The 23,204-nt window shown below is 44.8% G+C and overlaps 1 long non-coding RNA gene across 2 annotated transcripts in view; it reads left to right on the top strand.

Moving 5' to 3' along the window:
- The window catches only part of LOC142015370 (uncharacterized), a 44,077-nt gene that overhangs the window by 6,953 nt on the left and 13,920 nt on the right, over positions 1-23,204 (top strand). Inside the window, exon 3 of one of the 2 annotated variants that reach the window (XR_012646140.1) lies at positions 2,066-2,216. This is a non-coding gene — a long non-coding RNA (uncharacterized LOC142015370). Of the gene's footprint in view, positions 1-2,065; positions 2,849-23,204 lie in introns of those variants that run through there. The other variant, XR_012646139.1, reaches the window with a different exon arrangement.

The following is a 23,204-nucleotide window of genomic DNA, read 5'->3' as shown; positions in this document are numbered from 1 at the left end:
CAGAAATATTTTGAAACGAGAAAGATATCCTTGGCAGAAAATTCATTTTTGATTGTGGCTGTTCTTCCCAACCAAGAAATTACAAACTTCTCCCAGCACACCAGTAAATGAAAAAAGATTTGAAGTAGTGGTTTGGCAATTAAATCACAGTTCTCCTCTAAATTGTTTTGAAATTTAAATTCCCAGTTCTCTGATAGAATTCTATGCCCATTTGTACCAAAGTGTTTTTTGGAGGAGTGACTTTTCAGAGTCTGGCAAATGTATAAATAATAGTTCAGGTTTAGAATAATTTACTCTAAATCCATAAGCTTTAAATGCTCAAAGTCCTGAATTTGTATAGCAACTAATTGTAGGTAAGTGTTTGGTTTAGACAAAAATATTGCATCATCTGCACATAATGCTATGTCTTGATGTGATTTCCTGCACATGATGCTATTTCCATAGTTTTATTCCTATGATGGATGCATTGTTCCTTATCCTCTGGTGACGCTTCTTATTTTCTGAAGTAGGACATTCTGAAACTGACAACAAAATGTATGCAAAATCGGCACCAAAACAGGTTAAAACAGTGACAGTTCACTAGGGCTTAGCTGCCTTCAGGGCTTAAGGTAAGGTGTGTGTGTGTGTGTGTGTGTGTGTGTGTGTGTGTTTAGCCAGACATTTGGTTGATTATTTGTATGACAATGAAGTAGGGTTATTTGAGACATGATAGACAGTGAGCTGTTATGGTAGCAGTTCTCCTGAGCATTGTGCGGGGTGGGGATTGTGAAATTATGAAATGGTTTGTTTTTAATCCAAATCCCATGAGGTAACAGGTGCTGTGTAACATTTGAGAGAGACAGTTGAATTGCAAAATTCAGCTGTGGGGCTGAGGCAGCTGCAGAATTAGGATCCGATCCAGGCTCCAATTCCAAACACCATCTTATAGGGTCTGGTCTGGATCTTGTGTCTGGGTTCTAATTAACCTTTTAAAATAAAATAAACTGAATCTCAAATATGAAGATTAAGCAGTTACCCAATCAGCGAGAGTGACTGAGTGCAAGTTCTGCTGTGAGGTCCTGTTTGTGGCAGCAGATGAAGTTTTGAAGTTGTATTTCAGTTCATGTATTTCCGTTTTAAACAATAAAGTACAATAATATTAATGCAGTTGAGAGGAGCTCTCAAAAACCATTAATTTCTAAATGTCCTTTGAAAATCATCTCCAAATCCATCACTCCCATAATGCATTTTATTTACTATGACCCTACATCACACTTGTTCCTGTTGTATCATAGTCCTTCCTACCTTTGGTCTATAAGGGGATCTGATTCAGAGCCCACTGAAATAATTGGAAGAACTTCCCTTGGCGTTGGGGTGGGCCCTGTGTTTGGTGGGGGCAGGAAGTTAAGACACACCAAATTTGTACTCAGATTGGTATATTCAGGATGCTGTAAAGAGCCTGCCACACCTGACAGTGCTATAGTAGTATGTAAATAATAATAATAAATTTGTAACTTTGCTTATAAATGAGATCTCATTATGTAAGGGCAGGTCTACACAACCGCTTACATCAATCTAACTTACGTTACTCAGGGGTGTGAAAAACCCCTCCCTCCACCCTCATGAGCAGAGGTCAGCTCCCAAAATAGCTAGAAGAGCCATTTTTTCTCACTCAGTAAAAAACAATAATTCAAGCGACACAGTGTGTGTGAATGAGAGCCCTGAACAGATAATGTCAAACCAGGCTTTTTGTAACCCTATTTTAAGAGCAGTGCACACACAATGATTTTGAATGTGATACATGTTTATTGCAGGATGTTTACAAACTTCGTGCATATTCTATTTCCTCACACTTTACATGTGTGTGCTTATACTACTGTCTCCCTGACTTTTACTCCCGAACCTTCTCTCTATCTCTCTCTCTGGAGGACGCCAGAGGGAAATTATCCAACGTTTCCAGATCACATATAGTTTGCTATTTAGATATGAGTTGTTCATTGGGCTTTTAGACATTCACTGTTTATTGAAAATAATCAGGAGGGGTTTGTTTGTTTGTTTGTTTGTTTTTGTTTGTTTTACTTTGCAGTTATAGCATTGGGAACCACAAAGAAGTCCTCAAAGAGCCGCACACAGGTCTAGAGCTGCAGATTGCAGACCATTGCCTATGAGCAACACGAGTTACCTCAACTTAAGCGCTGTCTACGCTGGAGCTATGTCTACAGGAGCCTTTTGGGAAGGTGGAGTAGTCATGTTGATGGGAGAACACTCTCCTATCAGTTTAATGCATCTTTACTAGACAGGCTGCATTGGTGCAGTTGTATTGGTACGAGTGCACCAACATAGTGCTTCTACTGTAGACTTGGCCAAAGAGACTTTTTGAATATAAAGTCAGCTGAATAGTTTTCCCCTTCCGCTCTGCTGGAAGGTTTTGGGTCTTGGTTATGAGCTTTGCTGTGTGTGCATCCAGGAACATTAAGAAAAAATGAAGACTCCTGATCAACATAAACAGATGAAACTTGACTGGCTGAGGACACAAATGCTCACAAGTTGCATTGTGGCCTCCAACTCCTTGCCAAATGGAGGAGTTGTGTCCTTTACTGGAATTCAGTGTCAAAGGGTCTGAGGCTACATCCCCTGATACAGGCAAAACTCCCATTCAGTTGAATGGGCATTAGCCCACTGACATAAAAATAGAGAGCATGTTAATTCAGTGAATGTTGCAACAGCTGCAGTCGGGGAGCTGGTCTATTTCTGAAGTACAGCAAACTCTTTCATATCCAGCATTCGATCATCCAGAACTGTCATATAACTGGCATTTTAGCCACAAGTAAATTTCACCTGCGTTTTCCATAAGTATAGTACAGTGAAAATAAATACAAATACAGAAAAATTTACTACTGTGGTTGGTTAATAAAGTACACTGCATACATTTTTGTTTCTTAATATCTAATCTTGTTTTTCCTTAGTGTTACACATTGCTAGGCATACCTCTCTGCTATCCGGAATATTTGAATATGTGATAACCTCCTGGTCCTGGGGTTGCTGGGTATCAAAGACTTGACTGGCATTTTATTAAATTGCACAGGAAGGGAGGATCATTCTTGAAGAATAGTCACAATTCCTGTCTCTCTGATACTGAAATTTGTACTAGTCTCTTTCACCTAAGTATCTCAAAGCCATTTGCAAACACTTATTGCATTTTCACAACTCCCTTACAAAGAAAGTATTATGCCAGTGTGCAAATAGGCAAAATCAAAGCCGGAGAGGTGACCTGCCCAAGGACTCTGGAAGAGTCAATGGCAGGACTGGGGACAAAAGCCAAGAGGTCTGATTCCCAGTCCCCCACTCCAGCCATGTAAAGTGAACATTGATAGATGTCAAATGGTCCTCAAAGCACCATGAAAGGGTTCTCCTACTACTTAACCCTCTACTCCACATAGAGCACAGGTCATCTACAAGTCTCCTCCACTTCACTCTGTCTTTGGACAAAACTTCTAGCTGGCTCCAGGAGTACCCCAGTTGTCCTTCAGTCTCAGTAGACCACCTGCATGTTATCCGAGGTCTTCCTCTTTTGCGTTTTCCCTGCGTGTTCCATGTGAGAGTTTGACGGACTACACTGGGTGATGGTTTTCTGAGAGTGTGGCCTAGTCATTCCCAGTTTCTGCTCTTGATTTCAATGTCAACCGGTTCTTCTTCTCCTCTGTTCCAAAGCTCCTCATTGGTGACAAAGTCTTGCTGTTTGATGTGAAAGATGTAATGCCAAAAAAGACTTTTGATACTAGTTAAAGGAATATAATGTCAAAGAAATTGTATGTGATGCAATTCTCTGACAACATTAGCTGGGCTTAACTGTTGCCATGACTTACTATAAGTATGGAATAAGCTTTATTTAAATAGTTAAACTACGTTTTACTAGGCATTTTGACAGCTGCACCAAGCACCTGATCTAAAGCTGTGCTCATTTAGTAGTCTTTTTTTTCTGTTGACTTCAGTGGGCTTTGATTTAGGCTTGTATTCCCTGCAGGACTGTCTGTCTAAGGTAGCGAGAGAGCTTCTGTTACCACAATATCTAGGCCAGGGATCGGCAACCTTTCTGAGGCAGTGCTGAAATTTGACCTTTTGACGTCTATGTATGGTCCCAGTGCCAGTGATACTTTGTAATAGTCCTACTTACAACAGCTTCATTAAAAAAATAAATGAAGATGCAGAGCTTTACCACTTAGGTGGTGGGAGCATTAGCTGCTCTTTTGTTAATCCACAGGTGGTGTGGCTTTGAGCAAGCTCCCATCTGCATGGGGAGAAGGGGCAGGCTGAGCTCCAGTCTCACGTGCCAATGAAAATCGGCTCATGCGCCATTCTTTGCACCTGTGCCGGGGTTGCTGACCCCTGCTCTAGGCCATACTGCCAATATTGCAGATCTCTGAGCAGCTTCAGACATCTACCATTAACAAAACCAAACCCTGCCAAACAAGTGCCTCGTTTTCTATATTACATGTTAAATGCCATGCCCTACTTTCCCCTTCTACCTCTCCCTCCCACCCATAAGTTTACATTGACCATGGCCATGTTCGGGACAGACAGTATTCAGCAGTGACCAGCAGGCAGGGTGAAGGTTCAATATGGACTGGAAACAGGAGGTTTACCACTGGAGATGGGGAGAGTCTCAGCTTTTCAGTGGTATATACAGCACTTGCTTCTAGGTCAACAGCCTATATGTTTTGTGGGAGTAGAGATGGTCTCTTATTGAATGTACATACAATGCCTAGCATAAAGAGGCCCTCATCTCATTTTGTATGCTATTGTATTAATTAATAGCAGAAGTATATATCCTGATGTTTTCAGTAATTTTATAGCCATTTGTAATTAGTTGTAATTTTTCTCTCACTCTGAGGCTTAGATGGGTGAGATCATGGGGAGGGGATGAGGAGAGAGAAGGTTCATTGTGCCAAGGAACTGACCTAACCTTACAGGGGGAAGATTTTAAAAGAATTAATATATTTTAAAATTCTGTGTTTTACCCCTCAGCTACATTATGGCATGGGATGGTATAAAGGGTTTGTCAGAACTCACTTGCTAACTTATTCACAAGTAATACCTCCATCCCAACCTCCTGACAATAGAATCACTGTACCAAAACCACACAAACGTATATATTTCATATTATAAATGAAAGAACCCATGGTAGAGGAGAAATGCTTACCACAGAACTCATCTTTAATAGGACAAGTATTCTTGGCACTGTCATACTAGTGTTTTTCTGGCTGTGTTGTAATCTTTTCCGTTATTCCAACAAGTGTCACTTACAGATGTGGTTTCACGGTTCTTGTTAAATTCTAAGGACAGAAGGCATCGTTGCATTCCATGGGTGGTCTGGCAACAGGCTCCCCCTGGGACCTGTGCAGCTCATTTCTAGTGACAGATGGATTGTATGGGTCTCAAATCTTTTGAGCTTCTGCTAGTGTGCCAGGCCTCCAGCAGCAAACCATGGTCCCCTAAGTCCTTAGCAAGCTTCCTCCTAATTTTTTCCATTTAAGTGCAGATAATTTTTTTAGGAGCACTGAGGCATGTGTGAATGTGCAGCACCAGTAGAAACACAAGACCTGTTTGGAGGTCTGCTAATCAGCTGGTTGGCATTTGAATCTCTCCTGAATGTCCCCACAAGTGCGTAGCTTACAGGGAATACTGGTCTCTAGATAGCATCCATGGTTTGCATACAACAGCAGTGTAGCTGAGCCGCTGTCCTCTACCAGCAGCCTGAGTTCAAAGGGTCTATAGTTACAGCCCCAACTCCTGACTGCTGGACAAATAGCTTTTCTGTTGGATACCTGATTCTGTAAATATGCCAACAGCAAGAGGAACCTCTCTGAGCCACAGGCCTACTGGTTGCTGCCTAGATCACCTTGTCTTGTTGCCCTGCTGCTTTGCCCAACCTTGTCTACCTATCCTGGACCTCTCAGCTATTTGCCTCCCCAGACTGCCACGATCCCAATAGACCTTCCAGCTACCAGGCCACTCAGGTTCCACTTAATCATGGGTTTAGATTGCCTCTTGCCTGCTTGAGCTATTGGTCATGACATAGTGGCAATCAATTCATCTCTTTTCTTTAAGAGCCGCTCCACACTGCATTATGATAAACTTCAAATCAAAGGTGTTCTCAAATCCCCATCATGCTGTTATACTTTTCTGGGGGTTTCTTACCAAACTCTGCTAATTTTTAAAGTATTTCTTGAACTAGATGCTTTCTTCCTAGGGATCACCAGGTTAACATCAGCTGTCATATCCTCCTAGTCATTCCCTTCACAGTCCAATGTGAGTGTCATGACAATTCCTTTCAATAATATACCAAAATTGTGGTGCCTCGTGCTAATTCCTGTCTTCCCAAAAACAGTTTAGTAAAAAATGAAAATATGATCTCAGAGCAATTAGTGGTTAGTGAGCATCAGAAGTCATGGAGCAATTAGTGGTTAGTGAGCTTCAGAAGTCATGGCAGTCAGAATTGGATTACGAAGAAGCACAGATGTTGCTAATCTATGTTCAAGCAACATGTGTTTCAGTGCAGACAAATATAAGGTGATATAGCTAAGAATATAGGCTGTACTTACAGAATGGGGATGCTGAAAGTCGTTTGGGGGGTCATTGTAAACAATGAAATAAACATATGCTCGCATCACAACTTGGTGGCTAGAAGGGCTAATGCAATTCTTGAAATTGTAAGCAAGGGAACATCAAGTAGGAGGGAGGTGGCGTTTTCCCCTCTGTTTGGCACTCATTCAATCACTACTAGAATACCAGATCTAGTGCACATCATCTCCCCCATGTTAAACTAATCACATGCAGGCTCTTTTCACATGACGAACCTTTCCCTCAGCCCTACCCATAAAGTCCTGTGTCAATGGGCGAGTGGTAACAGGACAGGCACAGTGATCACCAGGAGTCCTTCATCACAGGCCCACATGCAGGCAGTGACTGCAAGATGATCACTGTTCTCCTGAACTGGGAGAAGGGGGCATTTTTGGCAGCAGTGAGCATGACTAAGTAGGCATTTTTTAGGAATCCCTCTTCTTACTCCATCCAGGGAAAGGGCTAAAAAAAGTGCCCTTAATGTATGTCATCCTACTGTACCTGACGTCCAGCAGGATCGCGCCCAGTGCAGTTGAAAAACAAGAATGTTTCATGCAGTTTGGAAGTCTGTATCCTGCTAGAGGAATCCAAAAATGAAAGGCCTGAATACAGAACAGCAACTGTTTCCTGAGAACTCTTGGGCTAAGTTTAGCTTACAGGGATTTGGCAACAGAAGTTCTTCTTCGAGTGGTCCCCATGGGTGCTCCACAGTAGGTGTCAGGCTCTCCCTGGCGCCGCAGAGCAGAGATTTCCAAAGACGTATCTCATCGGATCACGCATGTGCCAATGCGCGCCGGTCATGTGCGCAATCCGGTCCACACCAGTTCCTCTCAACCACCAGCGGCTGCAGAGGGACTTTGCTTCAGCTCCAACGCCTAAGAAAGATAGGAACGTTATTCGTTACTATTGCTAGTTCCCTTTTGTTAAAAACCATTCTCTTAGAAACGGTTTAAAAATTTTTTTTCCTGTATATAGTTTTACAAAAAAAAAAGAGGAGAAGAGGAGTAGAGAGAGGGAAGAGCAGGTGCTTTTGGGGCCTGCTTATCTCTACAAAAGACTGTTGTTGAATCTTATCTGCTGTTTAGTAGCTGTTAAGTACCTTTGTTAAAATTACACGTTGTTAACACTTTTAACAGGAAGATGACTCCCACAGGATTCAAAAAAATGTGAGTCATGCTGTGAAGCTATGCCTGCCTCCCACGACCATAGCAAATGTATTCGTTATCTAGGCGAAACCCATGTCCCGCACAAATATCCTTACTGCTCTAAACTGATGGCTAGAGCAACAAAGGACAGAGAAATGAGATTAAAAATTATTTTATTTGACAAGGCTCTTCAGCCTGAGCCGTCTGAGATACCCCAGGTGGAAGGGCCCTTGGGGCCACACAAGCAGAAGGCAACCTCTTTGACATCCTCAGCTCATAAGAAGAAGAAAATATCCCCTACTTGATCCTTGCTGATACAATCTACGAGCAGGACGAGTGAGGCACAGAACTGGGAAGTGCTCACTCAGGGCAGTGCAAAAACCAGAGAACACAAGACAGTGCCTGGGGCTCAGACTGTTAAAGAGGTGGCACCGAAGATCCCGCAGGTGCCTAAACGGCAGGCACCGAGATTCCCAGCATCAAGAGCATCGGAAGCGGACACGCCGTCCCGGAGTCTAACAGTGCCAGAGACCGCCGTGCGTGCGGAACCGCAGGCAGAGGCTCTGGGCGCGGCACTGCCGGCACCAATACCCGCACCCAAATCTCAGGCACCAGACGTAACACCTGCATCGGCACTGACTAAACAGTTTCACAAACCAGGAAAGGCAAGCTCTAAGACTCGGCACTGAAGTCCATCGCCGGATCTTCTCATCGCACCTCTCTCTCTCAGCGCTCTTGAGGCACATGGCTGCCACCACATTTGTGGTGCAGAATGCCAGATTGCATCTTCGCTGCCTCCAGCACTGGTTGGCGACTGTGTATGTGCCAACAATACATGTCATTCACAAAAAGGTATCGCCCCTAGCAGAGGTGTGAAAGTGTCTGACATGGTGGATGGACCCCAAGAATTTGCTGTAAGGGGTGCCCTTTCACCAACTGCAAATCACGGTTTTCCTCACGACAGATGCTTCCCACATAGGCTGGGGGGCACACATGGGAAGCAGATCAGCGCAAAGGCAATGGTCCTTTATAGAGGTGGCAATGCACATAAACGTACTGGAGCTAAGAGCGGTGTTCAGTGCATGCAAGCACTTCTGCCAGTACCTGCAACACAAGGTAGCTGGGGTCAGTACTGACAACATTTCCACAATGTATTATATTAGCCATCAGGGCAGGGCCAGATCCCGCGCTTTAGGCGCAGAGGCAGTCTGCCTGTGGAAATGGTGTGTTGCCAACAACATAATCTGAAAAGCCTCATACTTACCAGGTGTCAGCAATACAAGGGCAGACCAGTTGAGCAGGCACTTCGCTCTTACACACGAATGGGAGATCCGCCCTGATCTGCTCCACAATATATTCGACACATGGGGTTTCCCTCCGATCGACTTGTTTGCCACCTACATCAACAAGAAATGCCTTCAGTACTGCTCCAGAGCGGGCATCAGCCTGGGCTCATTAGGGGACGCCTTCCTGCTCTCATGGAAGGGCCCCTTGATGTATGCATTCCCTCCTACAGTACTTATCCGCAAGGTCCTGGAGAAGGCAAGGAGGGAGAAGGCACACTTGATACTTATAGCCCCAGCGTGGAACCGCCAGCACTGGTTTCCTCTGCTGCAACGCATGTCTTGCTGCCCACCAGACCTCCTCACACAGAACTGGGGGATTGTGAGACACCCTCAGCCTCAAACGCTTCGCTTCAAGTCACAGCTAATCCCTGGGTTAGCGCCCTAGAGGGAGTATGTTCAGAAGGAGTGAAAGAGGTCTTGGAATGCAGTCGATGGGCCTCTGTCAGGAAAGCTTATGTATATATGTGGAAGTGCTTTAGGTTCTTATGTTTGTCCAAACAATTGATCCCCCTGGAGGTCCTGGTTCCCACAATTTTGGATTACCTACTAGACCTAAAACAAGGGGGACTCTCTTTATCATCACTAAAGGTCCACCTTGCAGCTATATCGGCATTCTGGCACACAGTGGATGGGTCAGCTGTCTTCACCCATCGCATTACAGCACGGTTCCTGAAGGGACTTATGAACTTAAACCCCCCGAGGAAACCGTTATCACCTTCATGGAATTTAGATCTAGTCCTTGACATGCTGTCTAGACCATCTTTCGAACCTCTAGCCACTGACTACCTCCATCTACTTACCATGAAAATGGCCTTTTTTCTCGCAATGCCTTCAGCTCACAGGGTGAAAGAAGCGGTGACTCTACACCTGCATTCAGCGTTCCTTCCAAAGATCTCTTCGGAGTTCCATGTCAACGAGCCGATAGTCCCACTATCCTTCTACCTGATACTGCACACCTCGAGTAGAGAAGTATGGCTGCATTCACTCAATGTGAGAAGGGTACTGGCCTTCTGTATAGACAGAACTAAATCCTTCTGAAAAACTGACAGACTCTTGGTGTCTCTTGCACCCAGATCAAAAGGAGAAGGACTGTCATCACAAAGAATTTCAAATAACATTGTATCCTGCATAAAAATGTGCTATGCACTTGGTAAGGCCCCTCTGCTAGTTCCGCCCAGGGCTCACTCCACCAGAGCGATGGCGGCCTTGACAGCCTTCTTGAAAGGAGTCTCTGTAAAGGACATCTGCAGAGCAGCGACATAGTCATCCTACGACACCTTTGCCAGACACTATGCAATTCACTGGGTGTTGGAAGAGGATACACGCCTATCAACAGCAGTCCTTTCAAGGGCAAGCTGCACACAATCTGGTACCCACCTCCATTTTTCTGGGGTTACTGCTGGGTAGTCACCTACTGTGGAGCACCCATGGGGACCACTTGAAGAAAGAGAAGTTACTCACTTGTGTAGTAACAATGGTTCTTCGAGATGTGTCCCTGTGGGCGCTCCACTACACACCCGTTCCTCCTCGCTTCAGAGTTCTGCTTATATTTTTCAGGAGCGCCCAGGGCGGTTGGTTGAGGAACTGGCGTGGACTGGTTTGCGTAAGTGACTGAAAGAACGTGAAGGACAGGCGTGCATCAGCTCATGCGCGATCTGATGAGATACGGCTTTGGAAATCTCCGATCTGCGGCGCTGGGGTGAGCCCGACACCTACTGTGGAGCACCCATGGGGACACATCTCGAAGAACCATCGTTACTACACAAGTCAGTAACTTCTCTTTTTTGTCAGAAAATACCTTCCAACAAAACGTCTTGCAACAGGTCGTGGCCAAATTGCCAAGCAGATTGTTAACAAAATGCCCAACCAGAAGCACAGCAGAGAGGGATGCCTTGAGTCCTAGAAGCCCTATCTGTGGGCAGAGGGGCCCCAGAACATCCAGTCTTGCTTTCTGTCGACATATCTCTGTTGTGGGGAGTGGGATGACACTGTTGGGAAAAAAATGCTGTGTTCTGTCGCTTTACTATTGGTAAAATGCCTTTGGAGTCTGGATGCTCCCCAAGTTTTGTTGATTTAAAATGCCAGTTTTGTTGACAAAATCCTCTAGTGTAGACATCATCTTGCGCTATAATTTTGACATCACCACTCTCAGCAAAGCAAGACTTGGGTATAAAGGACACTTGAGGGAGAAGAGCAGTGGTGGTTACACTTTTTGTTTTGGAAGGGAAAACCGGTCAGAGACAGGTAACTGCACAATGTTGGCATTGTGATCAAGAACCTTCTAGTGAACCGCCTGACTGCGTTTCCCATCTGCATCAATGAGCACCTTATGACACTTCACACTGAGCTGGTCAATAGGTTATTTGCCTCTAACATCTGTGCATATGCACCAACTCTTGACTCCAAAGAAGAACCGAAAAAAATCTTTCTATGCTGACTTTGATTTAAAATTTTGTCATCCATTCCAAAAGCAGATAGGACAATCCTCTTAGGGGACAAACACGGTAATTAGAGCAACAATTACAAAATAACTTGGTAACATCCCCATTTAAAACAATGGCACCTCCCTGACTATGGTCATTGTAAGAACACAGGATCACCTATGTTGAGAGATGAGCTGATGTTTGCTGGATTGACCACTATCTGGCGAAGCCATGTCCATCAGGATTGCACCGAAACGTACAAAGCGATTCAAATCACACAGGTGGCAGTATGACATCCAAAGACATAAATCCTCAGTGCACCAAGAGAACTTCCAAACACTTTTCAGGGAAAAAACTGATCATATGCACACCTAGAAATTACAACACAAGTGTCAAAGAAAACTGAGAAGCCCTAAAACAGACCTCCGTCCCATCAGGCTTGTGAGGAATCCATTGGCCTTGCTACCTGCCACTATCAGTACTGGTTTGACAATAGCAACATTGAAATTACAGTCCTTTTGAGACCAGAAAATAAAAGCTTTTTGTGATTAACAAAACCACTATCCAGTCAGAAGCAGAGCTCCTTCCATCATCTCAAAGCTGAAGTCCAAAGGAGAATCTGAGAAGTCAAACAGAAATATTGGGAGGAGAAATTAAAAGAAACCAAAAAGTTGGCTGACAGACTTGCGGAGTTTTGTGTGGGGTGTTTTCTTGTGAGACAAAGACCCTGTGTAGACCAAGCTCATGTGGCCTCACATCTTTGAAATCCAAAGATGGCAGGACCCTACTTTAAAGAATGCTGGAAGGAACACTACCAACCGCTTCTACATTGAGAATCAACTGTGACTGTCGACACCATTGACTCTAGCCATCAGCCCCCAACCTGGGAAACTCTTGCCAACCAACTGAAACCTGGGGAGATCAGCAAAGCAATTAAACAAATGAAAAACCATCAAGCACTAGGACCTGGTGCTTTACCATCTTGTCTGAGTACTGAAAGTGGGGAAGAAACAATGCCGAACAAGCTTCATTTGCAGCTCCTTAAAATCTGGTGTGCCAAAGAAATCCCTGCTGACTTCTGTAATGCTAACGTCATCACCAGTTTTCAAAAAGGGAGACAAGGCCATCTCTGGCAGCTGTAGAGGCGTTGTCCTCCTCTCCATCGCTGGGAAAGCTGAATCATCTGCTCTCTTTTGCGGAGGAAGTACTTCCAGAGTCCCAATACACCTTCAGACCATGACATGACAAGGAGCTGTATATGGCCTTAATCAATCTGACCAAAGCCTTCGATTCTCAAGGCTTTTATGTTTTCATTTTTTGTTTTTTTAAATGTGGCACCAGACTAATTCTTCTCTGGGTCAGACCCAGAAGAGGTTCCCCACCACTGCTTTAAAGACATCCTCAACGTAAACATCGAGAGATGAGTTATCGACACCTCAGACTGGGAAATAGCAGCTGAGGATGGGGTAATTGGCAAAGTCTTATCAGAGAAGGAACATCCACATTTGAGGAAAAACGCCTTGCCCTGATCAAAGAGAGAACTACAGAAAAGGGAGGAAAGTGACCTAGGGTTGGGCCAGGCAGGAAGTCTGCCTGAGGACCCCAGTGGACTGCAGGCTGGAATCTAAAGGCTTGGTGCCTGTCCACGCTGTAAAGGAAGCCAGTTTTTCAGTTTAAGATCATTAAAGTTTACAGCGGTGGTACATTGTCGGCATCCACAGTGCATTCCTGAGGTGTGCAGAGTACTCAAGTGCAAACGTGGCTAACTTGGGTGTAAATGTTAGCATGGACCACAAGGCACAGTTTAGGTGAATAAAGTGCTTTGACTCACTAGGTATGTACCCTACATGGGCTCTCTCTGTGCCCATGACATCCACACTCCTACATAGCTGTTTGTAGGAGTGTAGCATCCTGCGGCCTCTCTGCTGTTGGAGTATTCCACTGTGATGTGTAGCTACCCAGATAGTGCTTGTACTCAGTAAGTCCCTGTAAGTGTGGACATAGTTGTGTTACATGTGTTTCAGCATCCTATGGTTGGTGCTAGCCTATTCCAGCAGGTGGTTCTGTGCAGAACGTGATGGCAACATTTGATTTCTTTGGAGCAAGGATGGCCCCTGGGCTCGGGGACACCCCTCAGGGCCTCCTCTCTCCAAAATGGATTGGACTGACAGTTTCTGGTTCCTGTGGTGACAAGTTTGTACCACCCTGTCCCTGTCAAGTGATAAACCTCTTGTTCTCCCTGCTGAATGCGAGTCACACCTGACTGCAGAGGGGCGCAGGGCCTGGTTACCCACACCCTCTCTGACATCTGGTGAGTGGAGTGGGATATCGTAGGCCAGGATACTGGTAATGACACTTTGCAATAGTTTACAGAACCCTTCTTTCCATTCATTAAAAAACAAAAACAAAAAAAAAACCCTTTTCTATTTGGCAGGGGTCTTTTCTGTAGCACACTATCTAGAAGTGAGTGTTTGATGGAAAAAGCATTGTGAAAGGATGTGAAGGTAACTTACAGTGATAAATACATTGTTTTCAACTATATGCTTTTTTATTTAAGACAAATGAAGTTACTTTCAACTGTATGGATAGTTGTGACTGTGAGAAAATACAAAACCAGAGATTTTTTCAAAAAGGTTTTAAATTTAAAAAAGGAAGAGTTGAAAAATTACAGGTGTTTAAGGAAAAATAACATGAAATAGGAAATGGAAATCAGTGTAAGAGCGCGGCTTTCCCTTTGTGCCGCAGCGCAATTTCCCTTCTCCATCTTGCGCAGGCTGCTGTGTGCTCTCCCCTCCCAGCCCTGGGGCTGTCTTTTTCAGCATTGCTGTGTGGATGTTGCTCTACATTCTGGTCTCAATCACTTTGTTGAGGCTGGAAACTCTGGCTATAGCTCAGCATATAATTAAGAGCAAAGTTGGGCCCATAATTTTGTAAAGCAGTTTGGGGTCCTTAGGGATTAAAAAGTCCTAAAGTGACTGGAAGGTACAAGTACTGTGGCTGTGACTTCCGTTTGTTAGCAAGAGCCAGCTTACAGAGATGCTCCTAACTCACTGGAGAAGAAGGAAATTGGGTTTGCCTATGAAGTTTAGCTATGCGAGTCAGCTGCCCACTTTTGCAGCAGGATTTCCGCTTGCTCACCATCTGTCTGCCTGTGTGTAATTCAATCTATTCCAGCCCGCAAAGCATTGTCATTCATAATTATTTGCAGCTCCACTGATGGGAGAGAGGGGGAGAGAGTGTTTTGGAGTGTGGCCTCCTGCCACTGAGCGTTTGGAGACTGTATGGTCATTTTGGCAGCTTTCCTCCCCTGTCCAAACAGTACACGCTGAGCTGGCTGTGAAAAGAGGACCTGACCCGGGGGCAACTCCAGCTGAAATTTGCGTGTGAAATAATTGGCAGTTGAGGAGCTGGCGACTGCAGTCACGAAGGCCAGGGCAGTGAATTCTGGATTTGATCATTGTTTACTGCTTTCATTTCCCTTTCCTCCCAGCTTCTGTCACGCACTCCCAGGGTGGCAGAGCCAGGGAAGAGGGTGAGGGAGCTGTATGGGGAAGCTCGCAACAGTAAATGGAATATAGTTGCATTCTTACTACTAAAAGAAGATTAGGTGTTAAAACCGAGTGTTGTTTATGCCCCAATCTGCAGGCCTGGGCCTTTAGAACCGTGTGGTTTTTCAAAGGCATATATTTGTGTCTAGAAGATTGTGCATATAGTACAAACACACACTTCCATAGCCATGCCTGATCAAGAATCTGTTAGATTGTTTAGTGAGAGGACTCAAGGAGTGAAGGACCAGAGAAGCAGCAAGGCCATGTGGGAAGAGGCAAGCAAAGTACAGAGAACTAGGGAAGGGAGTGAAAAAGGAAAGGGAATGAAAAATGCTGAAGGCTATCAGTGAGGAGGAGGCTAGGAATGGAACAGAGGAAAGGTGAAGCATGAAGGAAACAGCTGAGCAGGAGAATGTCCTAGAATAACTTCAATAGAAATGTGAGGTAAAACCAGGAGTTCAAGCCAGCTGGGAGGCGGCCCCCAAGCCATCCCCTAGGAAGGGGCTCAGGCGGAAGCATACTGCTACTATGGACAGTTTCTGCACTGCTTCCCCTTCAGGTCAGGTCAGACCCATTAATCTATTTGTTTATTGTTAGCCACTTTGCTTTAAAAACGAGTTTTATGTCTGGGGTGATTCACACATTTTCTAAACATGTGGAAACCAATGGCTCTCTCAGCTGCCTGCATTTCCTCCACCAACCGCTTTTCCAAAAAAAAAAAAACAAAAAACAAAAAACCCTGTAGTAGGGGGCTTAAATTCAGCCATTCTCCCTACCCTTCTCTTTCAACCATTTGTTGCATGCCCCCAGCTTACCAAGCCCCCTCTCTGCAGTACCAAGCCATGCAGACTCCTGTACAACTCCATGAAGGACACATGGCAACACTTGGTTCTCTTTCCTTGCAAAGATTTTATACGGCTGAAGTTAATGCTTGCATTAGTCAGCGATATAGACAGTTAACATGTTGAGTGGGTTTTTTGTCCTCCAGGCAAAATGAAAAATAACAGCTGGGGTTAAGATTATGTAGTTAGCTATCCCTAGACAGATACAGCTCGGTATTATTTGTTTTACTGTAGCTTCTAGGAGCTCTAGTCATGGACAAAAACTCCATTGAGCTAGCTGCTGTATGGGGGTCCTCAATATATGTCAGGAATGGGGACCGTAAAGTTGCAACTTCAAGTGAAACACTATATAATAGGGAATTTTCCCCCCATAAGAAATAATGTAAATGGACGGGGATAGGGACTGTAAGTGTAAATTTTGCCAATGTGACCATTTAAACCATAAAAAAAGTATTACCATAATATGCATTTAAAGCATTTTAAGCAACATTTAATGATCCTAACCCAAAATACAATTTTAAACCATTTTTATCCTGTGTATAGTATGAGAGAAGGGTAGGGTCCACTAGTGTTGTTTTCTGAACGACGTAACGACTTAGTTGCAAGGAATTTTTGCATCACGTTATTCAAAGTGTCAGTGGCGTAAGAGTGAATAGCTTCTATCAGAGCAACTTATCTCAAGGACTGATTGTACACGTGCGCACACACAACGGAAAGATGATCTCTGCCCCAAAGGGCAAACTGCCGAACACATATCTTCAACAGTCGTGATTCATTCCCTGCTGGCACCATGAGATTTTTGGTAAAAAGAATAACTTGGGAGTTCTTTTTATTTGCCTTTTGCATTTTGAGCCGGTAGGGTTCCTGTTTTCAAGCCTTCTGCTGCAGCTACCAGGGCTAGACGTTTGTTGTTGTTTTTAAAATGACAGCTAAGAGTCTCATGTGTACGTGTGCCCCTGGGAGCTTTCAGAACAACCACAAACGTCACAAGGCTTGCTGCAAAACTGTGAGTTGACAACAGTCTGTGTCTCTGTTCCTGTGGACCTGGCACTGTTGTATCTAAGGCTGCTGCTACACTAACATTGTCCTGTTGGAGGTGCCATGGTAATGAGGCAATTCGAAGCAGGCTAATGAGGTGCTGACATGCATATTCAGTGCCTCATTAGCCTAATGGCACCCGCGCGAACAGACTTCGAATTGCGGATTGACAGTGAAGATGGGTGCTTCAAAATAAGCTATTCAGCACTTCAAAATAAGCACCCCACTTGGACATTCCCTTACGCTCACAGAACTAAATTGGGGTAAGGGAATGTCAAAGTGGGGTGCTGATTTAGAATATGCCCCCATCTTCACTGTCAATCTACAATTTGAAATCTGTTCATGCAGCCGCCATTATGCTAACGAGGCACTGAATATGCACGTTAGCACCTTATTACCCTGCTTTTGAAGTGCCTCATTACCATGGCACCTCCAATGGGACAATGCTAGTGTAGCAGCAGCCTCAGTGCCAAATGTTGAGAAGAGCAGGAATAAAACAATCTTTGTCTCCTTCCCTTCTCTCTCCACTGGGTGGAATAAACTGGAATAGTCCATTGAATTAGCCTGTTCACATGAAGGGCTTACTGCGAGGGGAAGCTAACACCAAGATAATTTCTGTGTTACTGTTGAGCATAGGGAGGTTATTTACTGCAGCCTCTTGCAGGAGATAGCCTGTGAGCAGCAGGACGTCTGAAAGCGAAAGTCAAATTTAGCTTCCCCTTCTCGTTTCGCAGCTGCCTGCTGTAAGGGTCTGGCATGTTCATCCCTGGGAAGATTTTGGTTTGTATTTTAAAACTTCAGACTAATTTAAAATGCTCAGGAGTTGAGTTTGGAGCTTTGGGCCTTTTGTCTCTCAGCTCAGATCTGATTGGCAGCGCCTGCGATATTGCAAGTGCCCTGGACTTCCACTGGACATGCTGAGAGTGGAAGGGTCCCACTACTTTGCAAGTTCTGACTGGTAGAGAGTAGGAAACCTCATGGAAAGCAATGACAGAGCCCTGAACTGGGGGGCTGAAGAGACCCAGCTACTAGCTGTGGCTTTTTTGGGGGTAACCTTGGACAAGTCACTTCCCTTAATCTGAGTTTCCTCATCTGCAAAAAAGGTCATATTGCTCGTGATCTCCTGTAAAAAGCGTTTGGAGATCTTCTAGTGGTAAGTGCTGCATAAGAACTCATTGTTCCCTTGGGAAGGTTGTTTGGGGGCTGATGTGAAAATAGTTCCCAGGGGACAGGTATACGCAGCACAAACCCCACCACGACAGCCCACATTGATTAGCTTCTTTGCTGCTGAATGTCTCCGCAGCAAGACCAAGGACCGAATGGGATAGAGACGAAACTGGGCTCTCTTACATGTGCATGGAGCTCCGTCGAATCGGTTTTGAGACATATGGGCCAGCTGTTGAGACTTGCACTACTGCTGTGTACTTTGTATCCCTTCTTTAGAGACATGGAGGCCTTCAGGTCTGTCGTTTGGCACATTTAACCGATGCTGAATTCTAATACCTCATAATAATTCTGGAGCGTGAGCTTGAATTCCTGAAGTGATGGGACAGTCCTGGATCACATCCAAGAATGAGTCCTTCAGAATCGAGTCTTGCCAAGATAGTCCAGATGGCCTCAATTTGGCCTTGAACTAGATTGTGCGGGGAGTTGGGGTTCGGTATACTTAGCATAAAATCTACTCCATGCCAGTCTTCAATGGCTGAAATGCTCATTACAAAGCAAAATTTTGGTCCCGCTATAGCGCCACAAAGGAACTCTTAAATTCTTCTCCTGAATGAATTGTGTTGCTTGGTTTACTCAGTGCTTGTGAAACGAAAAAGTCTAATGTCGGCTACATGTTTTAAACAATTGCTTAATAATAAAGGGCAATTAGGTATTAAGAGGACCAAAGGTTTTTTTTGGCATCATCTCTAGACATGTTCAGAGGGATGAAGATAGATTAATTTAGGTCCAAAGTGTAGGACTGGGGCCTAATTCACCCTCTGTTCTACCAGCGTAACTCTCAGTAAAGTGATATGATAGGGCATTGGTTAACTGATGACAAGTGAAAGGAATAAGAAAGGGCCAAAAGGTAATTCAAGTGAAAATATGCATCTAAAAGTCTAAAACTTTAATCTAGCAAGAGACAGGCTTTGTTCAAGATGGTTTCTCACCTGTCATTTTTCTTCCTAGGCCTGGCTGACTTTCGCTCAACCAAGACCATCCATAAGAGTACAAGGTACTGGCTTTCCTTGTCGTATGTGGTGAAAGATTGTTGCTTAGGCAGGTTTCTCAGCTATATTCTAGTGCAGGCTTTTCAGCTCCCCTGGGCTGAAGGCACATCTCTCTCAGCTTGCAAGAGCTCTGGCCTCTTGTGCCTGCGCAGTGATGGATGCCAAAGATGGCTTCTGTCTTTGCTTATATCATCCAAAGATCAGTGAAGTTGTTTTGAGAGGCAGGAGGACCTCATATGGTTCTTCCCTTCCTGTGGGCTTCTCATCCTGCTCTAGGATTTCTGCCTAAACAGGATTTTTGCATTTCTAACATGCTTAATTTATGTTGGAGGCAGATAGCTCTGATGTTTCCTCCAGTGCAAACTAGCAGCCTCATATCAGTGACTGTCCATAAGTCCTTAAGTGTTTAATACAAACATTTCATAATCGTATTAATTACCAGTTAATTTCAGCTTCTTTACACTCTTGTAATAGACTAAAATTATGTGCAATCAGTTGATTGAGTTGCTTATTGCTTGAGAGTCTGCTGCTGTCTTTGTAATGGATTCTTCTGAGGATTACCTCCCAAAGTAAAGTTGACTTCGGCAATGGGAAGTCTAGTGTAGAAGAAAGATCCCTGGTGTTCCCCCTCCACACACGTTTGCCAAAATGCAGATTGTTCTATTTTCCTGCCATCTCCTCCCCTGCTTGTCTTGATGATTTTCTTCCTGCTTATTCATAAATATCAGTCTTCATTATCTGTGCCTGACTGTTGGTCTGGGCAGAGAAGCAAATGCACATTCCTTTGTCTCCAGTAGATATGTTTGACAACTCCCCGGACGTACCTGGTTTAGTCATGATTCCAGCATATAGTCAGAAATATTAATACATCATGTACATACAGCATGCAAGAATATCAATGACCAGTGACTTAATAGTTTTCAAATAGTAGAGAGGTAGCCTGAGCGAGTTTTTTTCATATAGTGGATGGAGCTCCATTCCAAACGGCTAAATGTGGTGCCTCACATGTTGATGTTAGTCTGTACTCCAGCAAAACAAAGCAGTAGAAATGCAGCATTTTAAAGGCTAACAAAATGATTTATTCGGTGCTGAGCTTTGGTGCGATAGACCCACTTCTTCAGATCCGATGAAGTGGGTCTATCCCACAAAAGCTCATCACCAAATAAATCATTTTGCTAGCCTTTGAATTGCTACATTTCTGCTGCTTTGTTTCGTTTTCAAATGATCCTTCACAAGGCACATTTTGTACAGAGATTATTATGACTGCTTAGTGCAGAGGTGGGCAATAATTTCTGATGGGGGACCCCTCTCAAAATCTGGAAAGCGGTCGGGGCTGCACTCTTCCATGATATTAATGGAGGAGGTGTGGGGTCTGGGATGGAGGCTGGGTGCAGAAGGGAGCCTGGGGTAAGGGACTGGGGTGCAGGAGGGGGTGTGGGGTCTGGGAGGGAGTTGGGGTGAAGGAAACAGTTGTGAGCTGGAGCAGGGGTCTGGGATGCAGGAGAGGGTGCAGGGTTGTGATCTAGGGCAGGAGGGGATTGTGACACAGGACAGGTACTGGGGTGCAGGGTTTTGGGGTGTGACCTAGGGCTGAGGGGAGGGTTGTGACCTGGGGCAGGGGACTGAGGTGCAGGATCTGTGAGGGGATATGCGTGCGTGAGGGACAGAGAGTTTGGATTATGTGGGGTATGGGAGCAGAAGAGGTCAGAGGTTGTTGGTTATGTGGGGTTTGGATGCAGGGGAGCAGAGGGTAAGGGTTATGTGAGGCAGGGGGGCACGAGTAGAGGGAGACAGAGGGTTGTGGGAAGGGAGAGGGGGTTTGGGGTGCCAGCCAGCATTTCATACTAGTTATTTTTTCTCTCCTGTCTGGTGATTTACACAGTTACCAAGGCTTACAATGCAGATGCTCAAATGTGGCCTTACGGCATGGGATACAGATGTTATAAGTGAGATGAAAGCACGCAACAACTTCCAGACATTCAATAAAGTCTAAACACTGAGCATATTTTAGAACTCTCTGATTCCTTTTTAGTAACACTAAGACACAGGTGGGGCAGGCTGGTTTCAGCTCTGTATTTGTCAGAGTTCATTAATGACATCAGCCCTCGGCAGGAGGCAATACCTGGTCTCCTACCATCACTGCTATTCTACTGTAGTGTCATGCTGATCACTACAACGTGTAATGCTGTACACTCTCTCTGAAGTTCCGGGATCTGCTGGCCGGAGCGGGTCAGTAAAGCAGGTTGAGGATCAGAATGGAAGGGCCCCTTTAGACCTGTTCCTGACCTTAAATATGAACTTTTTGGTTATTTTGTAGATACTGTTGTGTCCTGGCACAAGTGCAGGGGATTGAACTTGATGAACCCTGGAGGTTCCTTCCAGTCCTATGATTCTAGGATGATAAAATGTAAAGAAAGATTAAAAATTGCCTTGAGGGGGGGCAGGGATAGTTCAGGGGTTAGAGCAGTGGCCTTGTAAACCCAGGGTTGTGAGCTCAGCCTTTGAGGGGGGCCTTTCAAGGGTCTGGGGCAGGTTAGATTTAAAAAAAAAAAAGGGGGGGGGGGGTCAGGGATGGTGATGGGGCCAGCCATGAGTGCCAGGGATTGGACTTTCAAGATCCCTTCCAGCTCTGTGAGATCTGTATATGTATGCTGGTGACACTGTACCAGTGAGAAGAATCCAGGGTTGTGAGCTCAGCCCCTCAAAGATCTGGAGCAGGGATGGTGTTAGGTCCTGCTGCAAGGGCTGGGACTGGACTCAATAATCTCTCATGGTCCCTTCCAGTTCTGTATAAAAACTGGAGCCAAATTCTACTCTCAACTATACAGGTATAAAGTTTTGGAGGGAGGTGGGGAATAGCTCAGTGGTTTGAGCATTGGCCTCGTAAACCCAGGGTTGTGAGCTCATTCCTTGAGGAGGCCATTTAGGGGTCTGGGGTAAATAGATTGGAAAAAAAAAATTCTGTCAGGGGATGGTGCATGGTCCTGCCCAGAGGTCCCTTTCCCACACTTCTCCCTCCAGGTACCGGGGCACACATGCGGAGTGGTGGTAAGCAGTCCAGGCACACAGCTCCAAGTAGGCACCACATTTCATTGAGTAAAACACCACATGCAGCTCAAGAGCTGCAGGTTGGCCACAGCTGGTCTAGGCACCTTCAGCTCCCCTCCTGAGTTTCACCAAATGCAGATCAGCCACAAATCAAAGTCAGGGCCCATGAAACTGTGAAGGAGGACTAAAAAATTACTAAATGAAAACTCTCCGTTCTGGTCTCACCACATTGGAAGGGGATCACTGTGCTGACAGAGAACTTTTCTAACTCATTCAAATCTCAGACTGAGACTCCTGTCATGAGGAACCAGACTGTGATATCTTTACACATGCAGACTAGTACTTTGCACTAGAAATCGTTCCACTGACATCAATGGAGGTATGGAATAAAATATGACTCAGTTGAAATGTCTGCACCAGAGTTTTTATGTCCAGCTGATTGCCAGTTAACTGGATTTAATTAACACACTTGTCTGTATCAGCCTGAACATTGCTGGAACAAACCATTGTGGATGCTCCTGGTCATGGATTCCCTGCCTAGAGCATTCTGAGGTGGGATGGCTACCAGCCACTCGGCACTGGTGTACATAGTGCAGAGCAGTGAGAAAATAAGGGCCACTGATTTCAGGATGAGTAAAGTTGTGGCCCATGTGCTTTCAGGGAGAGGTCCCATGTTGGTGTCTGAGGAAGCCTATAGAGTCCATTTTGACCTGAGATATTTAGTTTTTCGTTCTGGTTATAAAGTCCAGGTTTGTTCTCTGAACGTTGCCATTAAGGAATTGGAATGTAATTGTTTTTTGGCTTGTGGCCGCTGCGCATAAATCAGTCTCAAAGCAAATCATATTTCCAGGGAGGGCTTGAATAATTTATTAGCTGCCTAAAGTTCCCAGCAACATTTCTATGCATGGTCAGCTTCATTGGACAGAATTTTCATTAAAACTAGCGGTGGGGGGAAACAGCACTATTTCTGTCAACCGTCTTCCTCAGCTGGTTTCTCT

Source organism: Carettochelys insculpta, chromosome 6 (assembly GCF_033958435.1).
Source record: "Carettochelys insculpta isolate YL-2023 chromosome 6, ASM3395843v1, whole genome shotgun sequence".
Taxonomy (NCBI): domain Eukaryota; kingdom Metazoa; phylum Chordata; order Testudines; family Carettochelyidae; genus Carettochelys; species Carettochelys insculpta.
Note: the sequence above shows the minus strand (reverse complement) of the source record. Positions and strands in the feature narration are given on the sequence as shown.